At 40.6% G+C, this 12,338-nt stretch overlaps 1 protein-coding gene across 9 annotated transcripts in view; it reads right to left on the bottom strand.

Moving 5' to 3' along the window:
- The window catches only part of RERE (arginine-glutamic acid dipeptide repeats), a 1,074,498-nt gene that overhangs the window by 132,135 nt on the left and 930,025 nt on the right, over positions 1-12,338 (bottom strand). The gene's annotated exons all lie outside the window — the stretch shown is intronic.

The raw sequence follows: 12,338 nt of genomic DNA, 5'->3' as shown, positions 1-12,338 counted from the left end.
TGGGAACAGCAATGGATTTTAGTTACTGGTGCTAAAATCATATTCCTCTCAGCAGAAATCTTCATCACTGTTCTGCCTCAGAGTAAATAATACAAACCGGCACTATTTTAAAATAACAAACTCTTGATTGAAGAAATAAAACTACAAATATAACACCACATACTCTTTACCACCCCCGTGGAGATGCTACTTGTTAGAGCGGCAAAGAGAATGACTGGGGGGGCGGAGCCTGAGGGGAGCTATATGGACAGCTTTGCTGTGTGCTCTCTTTGCCACTTCCTGTAGGGATTGAGAATATCCCACAAGTAAGGATGAATCCGTGGACTGAATACACCAAGTAAGAGAAATTATGTTTTCTTTCTTATGGTGGTGAGAGTCCAGGAAAATCCTTACTGTTGGGAACTAATACAGAAGATTAGGAGTCCACTAAAAAATTGGTGGGACAAAGGAAAGACAGGCACCTATTTACCATGAATGGCAACTAAAGGGACCCACCTGTCAAAAATTACCTCAGACGAGGTCAATATGTCAAAAAGACAACTATAAAATAACTCTGAAAGAACTACTTATGTCCCCCCTTCTTGAAACCCATAAAGTAAGAACAAAGATCGTGTTAAATACATAAAGGCGACTGACCAGCCTCCAAATAAGTGTTGAGAAATAGACACCTCAACTCTGAAGCTACATAAACTGAAGAAGCCTTCTGACCCTTACGTTTACCTGAAAACCAAAACAAACTTGAAGACTGACAAAAATCTTTAACAGCCAGTAGACAAAAATGCTTAATGCTCAGACAACCTCCAGAAAGTGCAATAATCACGCCAACAAAGATGTTGAAGTAGGACCCTTCAAATAAGGACTTAGAAGCAAATAGATGAGGAGAAAGGAGGCCTGATAATAGGTCTTATTCCAACCAAGGCCTGAACAAATGCCTGAATGGCTGGCAGACGAGAAACTGCCTATGTGATAAAACTAAAGAAGTATAAATGTGACCATGTGCAGGGCTGGCTGATAGACCCTTGTCTAAGCCATCCTGAAGAAATTGTAAGATTCTAAATACCACGTACAACCCCAAGCAGAACACCAAGAAAAATATACCTGTGGTAAATAATTTTGGTGACAGGCCTGCAGGTTTGGGAGCAGGAGCAATTAAACTGCTGAAATCCTCACCTGCTTGCCACAAGCGAATTCTCTAGAAAAATAAACTAATGTAGGAAATAGGTAAACTAGATGGAAGAGCCCATCATATATGGAACATCCATCAATTCCGCCAGATGACCTCCCGACCCGGACCTCTACTTTAGAAGATTAATAATTAGAAAATCAATTCCCAAATTGTAACCCCAGGAATGAAAATGCAGAGATTGGACAGAGATGAACCTCTGCCCATTCAGATGTGAGAAAACTCACACATCGCCAGACTGTTGCAAGTACCAGCCAGCTGAATGATGTAAACTACCACCATAATGATGTTGGACTGAAATGAAGCAGTCCTGAGGAAAGGCCCAGCCTGGAGAACCCTGAAGGTTGAATGGACTATATATATATATATATATATATATATATATATATAAAGGAAGAGGCACTCTCAGGACTTTCATAGGATGCTGTTAATTCAACTTTTTATTTCCAGTTTAAAGTCAGGTCAACGTGTTTTGGTCCACGCAAGGACATTTTTCAAGAGCAATTGATATTTTATGTAGACATTCTTTCTTTGCTCGTATGTGTATGTATGTATGTATATATATATATATATATATATATATATATATATATATATATATATATAGATAACCTCACCTAGTGAGGGGTGGGGACCAACTCACTGAGACCCATGAAATCCCCAGGCCAACCTCAACCCCAAAAAGTCTCGTATCCATGGAAACAGGAGTGTGTAACATCCACCAAAAAAAGACAGATGAAAGGAGATAGATGGAATAGGTTGGAGTGGCCTCCAACAGTGTAGTGTCTCTACATAGACAGATACTAAAAAAAATAAAAAGCTGGAAGAAAATTAGCTACAGCTATTCCTTAAACTCCAACGACTGACAAGAGAGTATAAAATACCCCTGAAAATAAAATACTGCAGCAAAGTGAGACCAAAGGGATAGATACCATCGGTTAGTTTCCATCCTGAAAAGGAGGAATATGTCCAAGATTTACAAATCTAGAATGAGACTGAAATAGAAAAAAGGTCTCATGTTCTGACCAAAACCCAGAACAAATACTTGTGTCGATCAGATGCAGCTCACCTGGAATGAAGCCTAAACTGTACCTCTGAGAAATTATGTCTCGTACTCAGCGGTTCTGAACAGACTAATACCAGGCCTACAAAAAAAGGCTCAGCCTGCCTCTTGCTAGCAAGGAATCAGTATTGTGTACCACATCTGCCTACAGATTGGCATGGGAAGAAGACTTGTAGATTAACTATAACAAATCCAAACTGAAATGTAATTCCCGGGAACATCAAGGGAATCTGGATTTAGAAAAAAATAAACTTCTGAGCCCAGCATAGGCAAAAAGAGTGAAACCGGTTGTCAGATTTAATGATATAGCCTGGGAGAATTACATTCAGCCACTTGTGACCGAGGAAATGGTAAACTCCAGACTAGGGCCAAGCAAGTCAGTCCACACCAATTTTCATTTAACTGCATGTAACAGACACTACTATAAAGAATAATATGCACAGATACTGATCTAAAAATCCAGTATAAAACCGTTTAAAAAAACGTACTTAGAAGCTCCCAGTTTAGCACTGTTGAAAATGTTAGCTGGAACACCCACTGCAAGTGGTTCTATAGCAAAAAAAGCAGACACTCTAACTCTACCCTCCCCCTTCCTCTGCATATGAAAAGACTCTTTACGCAAACAGGAGCAAGCTGGAGAAGGTATACATCAGTATTCTCCTAAAACTTTGGGGCTTGGTTAGGAGTCTGAAAATCAGTGCAATGTTATTTAAAAATAAGCAAAACCACCAAACTAAGGTAGAGATAACTCCTTAAAAGTTCAAAGTCTTAACTTAGAAAAAGTCTAAAAAATAAAATGTTAGAAAGGTAAGAAATAGCCAAAATCAGCTATATCACCTCTAAAATAGTTCTCTATTTTTTCACTAGGGGTGATTTTCCTTTACTAGTAGGTTCCCTACTAGTGAAGGAAAATCGCCCAGAATGAAAAAAAAAAAAGAGAAAATATTTATACACCACTCTGCTTAAAGGAGGTCTAGATGCCAGAACCTTAGAAAAGGTGTACAGAAACTAGACTTGTGTAAGAACTAGAAGACAAGACATTATGAGTTCCCTAAACAATCTACACTGTTAAAGGGACACTGAATCCAATTTTTTTGTTTCATTATTCAGATAGAGCATGACATTTTAAGCAACTTTCTAATTTACTCCTATTATCAAATTTTCTTCATTCTCTTGGTATCTTTTTTTTGAAATGCAAGAATGTAAGTTTAGATGCCAGACCATTTTTGGTGAACAACCTGGGTTGTTCTTTCTGATTGGTGGATAAATTCATCCACCAATAAAAAAGTGCTGTCCAGAGTTCTGAACCCCCCAAAAAAGCTTAGATGCTTTCTTTTTCAAATAAAGATAGCAAGAGAACGAAAAAAAATGTGATAATTGGAGTAAATTAGAAAGTTGCTTAAAATTTCATGCTCTATCTGAATCACGAAAGAAATTTTTTTGGGTTCAGTGTCCCTTTAAAGGGACTATCAAACTATCATAATTCTCCAAACTACCTCTATTACCCAAACTTGCTATGTTCTCTTGCTATACTTTATTGAAAAAGAAAACTAGGAAGGCTCAATGCTAGCTTCAAAGACCTAGAAAGCTGCCTCCTATCTCAGTAAATGTTGTCAGACTTTCCTACTTAAACAGTCGGTCCATGTGTGTCACACAGACAACATTGAGCTCACTTCTGTGGATTTTCTGGGAACTAGTCTAATTGGCTAAACTGCATGCTCTGTCAAAAGAACTGAGATGAGGTAACAGACTAGAGGCCCAGATACAAGGTAATTACAAAGGAATGAAAGTGCATCCTGGAATATACTGTGCCTTCAAGGACAATAAACCAGACAATTGAAGCTGCAAGATGAATATTGCAACTTCAAAAAGGTATGCAGGCAGGAGTCAGTAGCAAGGAGAACTATAAAACAACCTAGTAAATATTAATTGGACTGAACTTGTACATAGCAATATGCAGAAGCACTACACCATTAGATTGCTAGTGCAAACCCTATGCACATCCCACAAGTACATTAGAATAATTACAGTAATGCATATTGATTCCAGTAAACAATCAGTAGATAAATAGTAGCCAACTAATGCATGGATGTTGCATATAGCAATATGCGGTAGCATAAAGACAAATACAGTAATTCATACTAAGTACAGAAAAAGAGCAGTACTAGATTTAGCCATCAATCAGGAAGTGGTACCCAGGTTCTGAACCAAAAATGGACCAGAACCTAAGCTTTACATCCCTGCTTTTCAAATAAAGATTACAAAGAGAACAAAGAAAAATTGATAATAGGAGTAAATTAGAAAGTTGCTTAAGATTACATTCTCTATCTTAATCATAAAATAAAAAATTTGGCTTTCATATCTCTTTAATGAATGAGCTGACGATTTGCATCGCTGCTCTGTTTTTGACTGTTCTGTTCAAACAGTGTTTCACTTTGGCTGCACTGTCTTGGAAACCAGAGCTGCCCCCTTATTTCAGTGTTTGAAAAGAAGTTCCTGAATTTTTCCCGTTGTTTCTGCAGATATGCTTTATTTTCTGTGATGACATCTCACATTACAGCATGTTCTGCCTTGGCGTGTTGTACATAAGGCTTACTATTCTGTACATAAACCTTACATAGCATGATAGCCTGTGGGCTGTGTTTGTGTGCAGGTACTTACCAATCAAATGCCCACTTCACTGATCTTACCCAGATACGACTCCTGAGAATGCAGTAGATAACCCATCCAGTACTGTGTAACAGAGGATATTAGGAAGTACATTAGTATGACCAAATAGGAGGCGGCAAAGGGACCATCCCTGCGACACCCGTGGCAGGTTTGTGACTACAACTCCAGGATTAGATTTACATTGCACAGCCAAGTACTCTCATATTTCCCTCTCTTCTAGGAACTATTCATTGAGGGATATTTTTTTTTGTTAAAATCCAATAAGTACAGAGCATCCATCTCTATCTTCATCTGTCTCCTTGGCTAGGCAAATTGCACGTCTTGACAGATTAGTAATACCTTCTCTTTATTACATTTATACTTCATGACTGAAAGTTCCCATTATTTGTTGCACTGGTAAATCCTAGTGTTTCACAAACACTAGGATTTACTATCACTTTATTACGAAAGTTTACTTTTGACTAGACTGTGGCTTTAACTAGACTGTGCCTTTCCCTTTTACTTAACTTATCTTCCATCTATTTTAATAATATCATAAAATAATAACAGAACATGCAATTTTAGACAACTTTCCAATTTACTTCTATTATCTATTTTTTTTGTTTTTTGATAACCTTTGTTTTAAAGGGTACCTAGGTAGGTTTAGGAGCTGCCGATTGATGGCTGCACATATATGCCTCATATTATTTGCTCACCCATGTGCATTGCTATTTCTTTAACAAAGGATACCAAGAAAATGGAGCAAATTAGATAATAGAAGTAAATTGGAATCATAAAAGAAAAGTTTGGGGTTTCTGTTATTTTGCTGTTGAAGAATAAATTATCCAAGTCTAAATGTTTTTAAAGCAAGTAACTTTTTTCTGCAATTGCTTTTTAACAACCGAGCTCTGTCCATCACTTGTCTTATCTGAAAGAGCCAATCAGGGCTTTAGTCCAGAGAGACCAAAACTAGTCATAGCAAAAGTTGGTTTGCAATTAGTTTGTTCCAATTAGGAACAGAAATCTAGTAGAGATAGTTGGGAGGTCAGCACGGTGCATTTCATGTTCTGATAATTAGAAATTGCTCAATTTTCAGAGCTAAATCCTGTCCTGAATAAGCCAATGTTTTGGCTAATATAATTAATATATATTATTAAAACTGCCATATCAAAAACAGATTATTCTACTTTCATATCAGCTAAATAAGGTTTATCAATATTAGAATATTTTAAAAATAGTATCAATAGAAATTTAGAAATTTGTTGTAGCTGATCCACATCTACACTAAATAAATGCAAGAAACATTGAGAGCAAAACCTCCTGTCATTGAGCCTGAATGTGGCAGCAACAGGTTACAATTGGATACAGAGCTACAATAAAACATAAGCACCCCGCTCTAAGGAATTAAGAATACAAACAACAAGCATCTGACTTTTTCTATCAGCAAGTATCGAGAAGGAAATATAAGTTCAGAGAATGATAACACAACCTTATCTATATATATATATATGAAGGTTACAAAAGAAGAATATATTTAGGTAGATGCAGCAAGCTGTCTGGATAGAAACAGATTTATAGGAAAATGCCCACTGGCCTCACAGAAGGTGCAAATAACATCAATCAACATAATAATAAACTTAATGCACCTCTCTACCTGTGTGGCATCTACAGCTATAGGCTGCATTTTAAAAAATTGGAACTTTTATATTTTGTGCACCACAATTCTCCTTTTTTTCAATTAACATCAATTAACATGGCACCCAACAGGAAATGCAATGTAACTTCAATGGTATCAAAAGGGAAAGAAGAAAAACAGAATTTATGTTTACCTGATAAATTACTTTCTCCAACGGTGTGTCCGGTCCACGGCGTCATCCTTACTTGTGGGATATTCTCTTCCCCAACAGGAAATGGCAAAGAGCCCAGCAAAGCTGGTCACATGATCCCTCCTAGGCTCCGCCTACCCCAGTCATTCGACCGACGTTAAGGAGGAATATTTGCATAGGAGAAACCATATGGTACCGTGGTGACTGTAGTTAAAGAAAATAAATTATCAGACCTGATTAAAAAAACCAGGGCGGGCCGTGGACCGGACACACCGTTGGAGAAAGTAATTTATCAGGTAAACATAAATTCTGTTTTCTCCAACATAGGTGTGTCCGGTCCACGGCGTCATCCTTACTTGTGGGAACCAATACCAAAGCTTTAGGACACGGATGAAGGGAGGGAGCAAATCAGGTCACCTAAATGGAAGGCACCACGGCTTGCAAAACCTCTCTCCCAAAAATAGCCTCAGAAGAAGCAAAAGTATCAAACTTGTAAAATTTGGTAAAAGTGTGCAGTGAAGACCAAGTCGCTGCCCTACATATCTGATCAACAGAAGCCTCGTTCTTGAAGGCCCATGTGGAAGCCACAGCCCTAGTGGAATGAGCTGTGATTCTTTCGGGAGGCTGCCGTCCGGCAGTCTCGTAAGCCAATCTGATGATGCTTTTAATCCAAAAAGAGAGAGAGGTAGAAGTTGCTTTTTGACCTCTCCTTTTACCGGAATAAACAACAAACAAGGAAGATGTTTGTCTAAAATCCTTTGTAGCATCTAAATAGAATTTTAGAGCGCGAACAACATCCAAATTGTGCAACAAACGTTCCTTCTTTGAAACTGGTTTCGGACACAGAGAAGGTACGATAATCTCCTGGTTAATGTTTTTGTTAGAAACAACTTTTGGAAGAAAACCAGGTTTAGTACGTAAAACCACCTTATCTGCATGGAACACCAGATAAGGAGGAGAACACTGCAGAGCAGATAATTCTGAAACTCTTCTAGCAGAAGAAATTGCAACTAAAAACAAAACTTTCCAAGATAATAACTTAATATCAACGGAATGCAAGGGTTCAAACGGAACCCCCTGAAGAACTGAAAGAACTAAATTGAGACTCCAAGGAGGCTTAATTCTAACCAGAGCCTGAACAAAGGCTTGAACATCTGGCACAGCGGCCAGCTTTTTGTGAAGTAACACAGACAAGGCAGAAATCTGTCCCTTCAGGGAACTTGCAGATAATCCTTTTTCCAATCCTTCTTGAAGGAAGGATAGAATCCTAGGAATCTTAACCTTGTCCCAAGGGAATCCTTTAGATTCACACCAACAGATATATTTTTTCCAAATTTTGTGGTAAATCTTTCTAGTTACAGGCTTTCTGGCCTGAACAAGAGTATCGATAACAGAATCTGAGAATCCTCGCTTCGATAAGATCAAGCGTTCAATCTCCAAGCAGTCAGCTGGAGTGAAACCAGATTCGGATGTTCGAACGGACCCTGAACAAGAAGGTCTCGTCTCAAAGGTAGCTTCCAAGGAGGAGCCGATGACCTATTCACCAGATCTGCGTACCAAGTCCTGCGTGGCCACGCAGGAGCTATCAAGATTACCGACGCCCTCTCCTGATTGATCCTGGCTACCAGCCTGGGGATGAGAAGAAACGGCGGGAACACATAAGCTAGTTTGAAGGTCCAAGGTGCTACTAGTGCATCCACTAGAGCCGCCTTGGGATCCCTGGATCTGGACCCGTAGCAAGGAACTTTGAAGTTCTGACGAGAGGCCATCAGATCCATGTCTGGAATGCCCCACAGCTGAGTGACTTGGGCAAAGATTTCCGGATGGAGTCCCCACTCCCCCGGATGCAATGTCTGACGACTCAGAAAATCCGCTTCCCAATTTTCCACTCCTGGGATGTGGATAGCAGACAGGTGGCAGGAGTGAGACTCCGCCCATAGAATGATTTTGGTCACTTCTTCCATCGCCAGGGAACTCCTTGTTCCCCCCTGATGGTTGATGTACGCAACAGTTGTCATGTTGTCTGATTGAAACCGTATGAACTTGGCCCTCGCTAGCTGAGGCCAAGCCTTGAGAGCATTGAATATCGCTCTCAGTTCCAGAATATTTATCGGTAGAAGAGATTCTTCCCGAGACCAAAGACCCTGAGCTTTCAGGGATCCCCAGACCGCGCCCCAGCCCATCAGACTGGCGTCGGTCGTGACAATGACCCACTCTGGTCTGCGGAATGTCATCCCTCGTGACAGGTTGTCCAGGGACAGCCACCAACGGAGTGAGTCTCTGGTCCTCTGATTTACTTGTATCTTCGGAGACAAGTCTGTATAGTCCCCATTCCACTGACTGAGCATGCACAGTTGTAATGGTCTTAGATGAATGCGTGCAAAAGGAACTATGTCCATTGCCGCTACCATCAACCCGATCACTTCCATGCACTGAGCTATGGAAGGAAGAGGAACGGAATGAAGTATCCGACAAGAGTCTAGAAGTTTTGTTTTTCTGGCCTCTGTCAGAAAAATCCTCATTTCTAAGGAGTCTATTATTGTTCCCAAGAAGGGAACCCTTGTTGACGGAGATAGAGAACTCTTTTCCACGTTCACTTTCCATCCGTGAGATCTGAGAAAGGCCAGGACAATGTCCGTGTGAGCCTTTGCTTGAGGAAGGGACGACGCTTGAATCAGAATGTCGTCCAAGTAAGGTACTACAGCAATGCCCCTTGGTCTTAGCACAGCTAGAAGGGACCCTAGTACCTTTGTGAAAATCCTTGGAGCAGTGGCTAATCCGAAAGAAAGCGCCACAAACTGGTAATGTTTGTCCAGGAATGCGAACCTCAGGAACCGATGATGTTCCTTGTGGATAGGAATATGTAGATACGCATCCTTTAAATCCACCGTGGTCATGAATTGACCTTCCTGGATGGAAGGAAGAATAGTTCGAATGGTTTCCATCTTGAACGATGGAACCTTGAGAAACTTGTTTAAGATCTTGAGATCTAAGATTGGTCTGAACGTTCCCTCTTTTTTGGGAACTATAAACAGATTGGAGTAGAACCCCATCCCTTGTTCTCTTAATGGAACGGGATGAATCACTCCCATTTTTAACAGGTCTTCTACACAATGTAAGAATGCCTGTCTTTTTATGTGGTCTGAAGACAACTGAGACCTGTGGAACCTCCCCCTTGAGGGAAGTCCCTTGAATTCCAGAAGATAACCTTGGGAGACTATTTCTAGCGCCCAAGGATCCAGAACATCTCTTGCCCAAGCCTGAGCGAAGAGAGAGAGTCTGCCCCCCACCAGATCCGGTCCCGGATCGGGGGCCAACATTTCATGCTGTCTTGGTAGCAGTGGCAGGTTTCTTGGCCTGCTTTCCCTTGTTCCAGCCTTGCATTGGTCTCCAAGCTGGCTTGGCTTGAGAAGTATTACCCTCTTGCTTAGAGGACGCAGCACTTTGGGCTGGTCCGTTTCTACGAAAGGGACGAAAATTAGGTTTATTTTTTGCCTTGAAAGGCCGATCCTGAGGAAGGGCGTGGCCCTTACCCCCAGTGATATCCGAGATAATCTCTTTCAAGTCAGGGCCAAACAGCGTTTTCCCCTTGAAAGGAATGTTAAGTAGCTTGTTCTTGGAAGACGCATCAGCCGACCAAGATTTCAACCAAAGCGCTCTGCGCGCCACAATAGTAAACCCAGAATTCTTAGCCGCTAACCTAGCCAATTGCAAAGTGGCGTCTAGGGTGAAAGAATTAGCCAATTTGAGAGCATTGATTCTGTCCATAATCTCCTCATAAGGAGGAGAATCACTGTCGACCGCCTTTATCAGCTCATCGAACCAGAAACATGCGGCTGTAGCGACAGGGACAATGCATGAAATTGGTTGTAGAAGGTAACCCTGCTGAACAAACATCTTTTTAAGCAAACCTTCTAATTTTTTATCCATAGGATCTTTGAAAGCACAACTATCCTCTATGGGTATAGTGGTGCGTTTGTTTAAAGTGGAAACCGCTCCCTCGACCTTGGGGACTGTCTGCCATAAGTCCTTTCTGGGGTCGACCATAGGAAACAATTTTTTAAATATGGGGGGAGGGACGAAAGGAATACCGGGCCTTTCCCATTCTTTATTAACAATGTCCGCCACCCGCTTGGGTATAGGAAAAGCTTCTGGGAGCCCCGGCACCTCTAGGAACTTGTCCATTTTACATAGTTTCTCTGGGATGACCAACTTGTCACAATCATCCAGAGTGGATAATACCTCCTTAAGCAGAATGCGGAGATGTTCCAACTTAAATTTAAATGCAATCACATCAGGTTCAGCTTGTTGAGAAATGTTCCCTGAATCAGTAATTTCTCCCTCAGACAAAACCTCCCTGGCCCCATCAGACTGAGTTAGGGGCCCTTCAGAAATATTAATATCAGCGTCGTCATGCTCTTCAGTATCTAAAACAGAGCAGTCGCGCTTACGCTGATAAGTGTTCATTTTGGCTAAAATGTTTTTGACAGAATTATCCATTACAGCCGTTAATTGTTGCATAGTAAGGAGTATTGGCGCGCTAGATGTACTAGGGGCCTCCTGAGTGGGCAAGACTCGTGTAGACGAAGGAGGGAATGATGCAGTACCATGCTTACTCCCCTCACTTGAGGAATCATCTTGGGCATCATTGTCATTGTCACATAAATCACATTTATTTAAATGAATAGGAATTCTGGCTTCCCCACATTCAGAACACAGTCTATCTGGTAGTTCAGACATGTTAAACAGGCATAAACTTGATAACAAGTACAAAAAACGTTTTAAAATAAAACCGTTACTGTCACTTTAAATTTTAAACTGAACACACTTTATTACTGCAAATGCGAAAAAACATGAAGGAATTGTTCAAAATTCACCAAATTTTCACCACAGTGTCTTAAAGCCTTAAAAGTTTTGCACACCAAATTTGGAAGCTTTAACCCTTAAAATAACGGAACCGGAGCCGTTTTGAACTTTAACCCCTTTACAGTCCCTGGTATCTGCTTTGCTGAGACCCAACCAAGCCCCAAGGGGAATACGATACCAAATGACGCCTTCAGAAAGTCTTTTCTCAGTATCAGAGCTCCTCTCACATGCGACTGCATGCCATGCCTCTCAAAAACAAGTGCGCAACACCGGCGCGAAAATGAGGCTCTGCCTATGCTTTGGGAAAGCCCCTAAAGAATAAGGTGTCTAAAACAGTGCCTGCCGATATTATTATATCAAAATACCCAGATAAAATGATTCCTCAAGGCTAAATATGTGTTAATAATCAATCGATTTAGCCCAAAAAAAGTCTACAGTCTTAATAAGCCCTTTTTGAAGCCCTTATTTACAATCGTAATAAACATGGCTTACCGGATCCCAGAGGGAAAATGACAGCTTCCAGCATTACATCGTCTTGTTAGAATGTGTCATACCTCAAGCAGCAAGAGACTGCTCACTGTTCCCCCAACTGAAGTTAATTGCTCTCAACAGTCCTGTGTGGAACAGCCATGGATTTTAGTGACGGTTGCTAAAATCATTTTCCTCATACAAACAGAAATCTTCATCTCTTTTCTGTTTCGGAGTAAATAGTACATACCAGCACTATTTCAAAATAACAAACTCTTGATTG

This window comes from Bombina bombina, chromosome 8 (genome assembly GCF_027579735.1).
Source record: "Bombina bombina isolate aBomBom1 chromosome 8, aBomBom1.pri, whole genome shotgun sequence".
In the NCBI taxonomy this organism is placed as follows: domain Eukaryota; kingdom Metazoa; phylum Chordata; class Amphibia; order Anura; family Bombinatoridae; genus Bombina; species Bombina bombina.
Note: the sequence above shows the minus strand (reverse complement) of the source record. Positions and strands in the feature narration are given on the sequence as shown.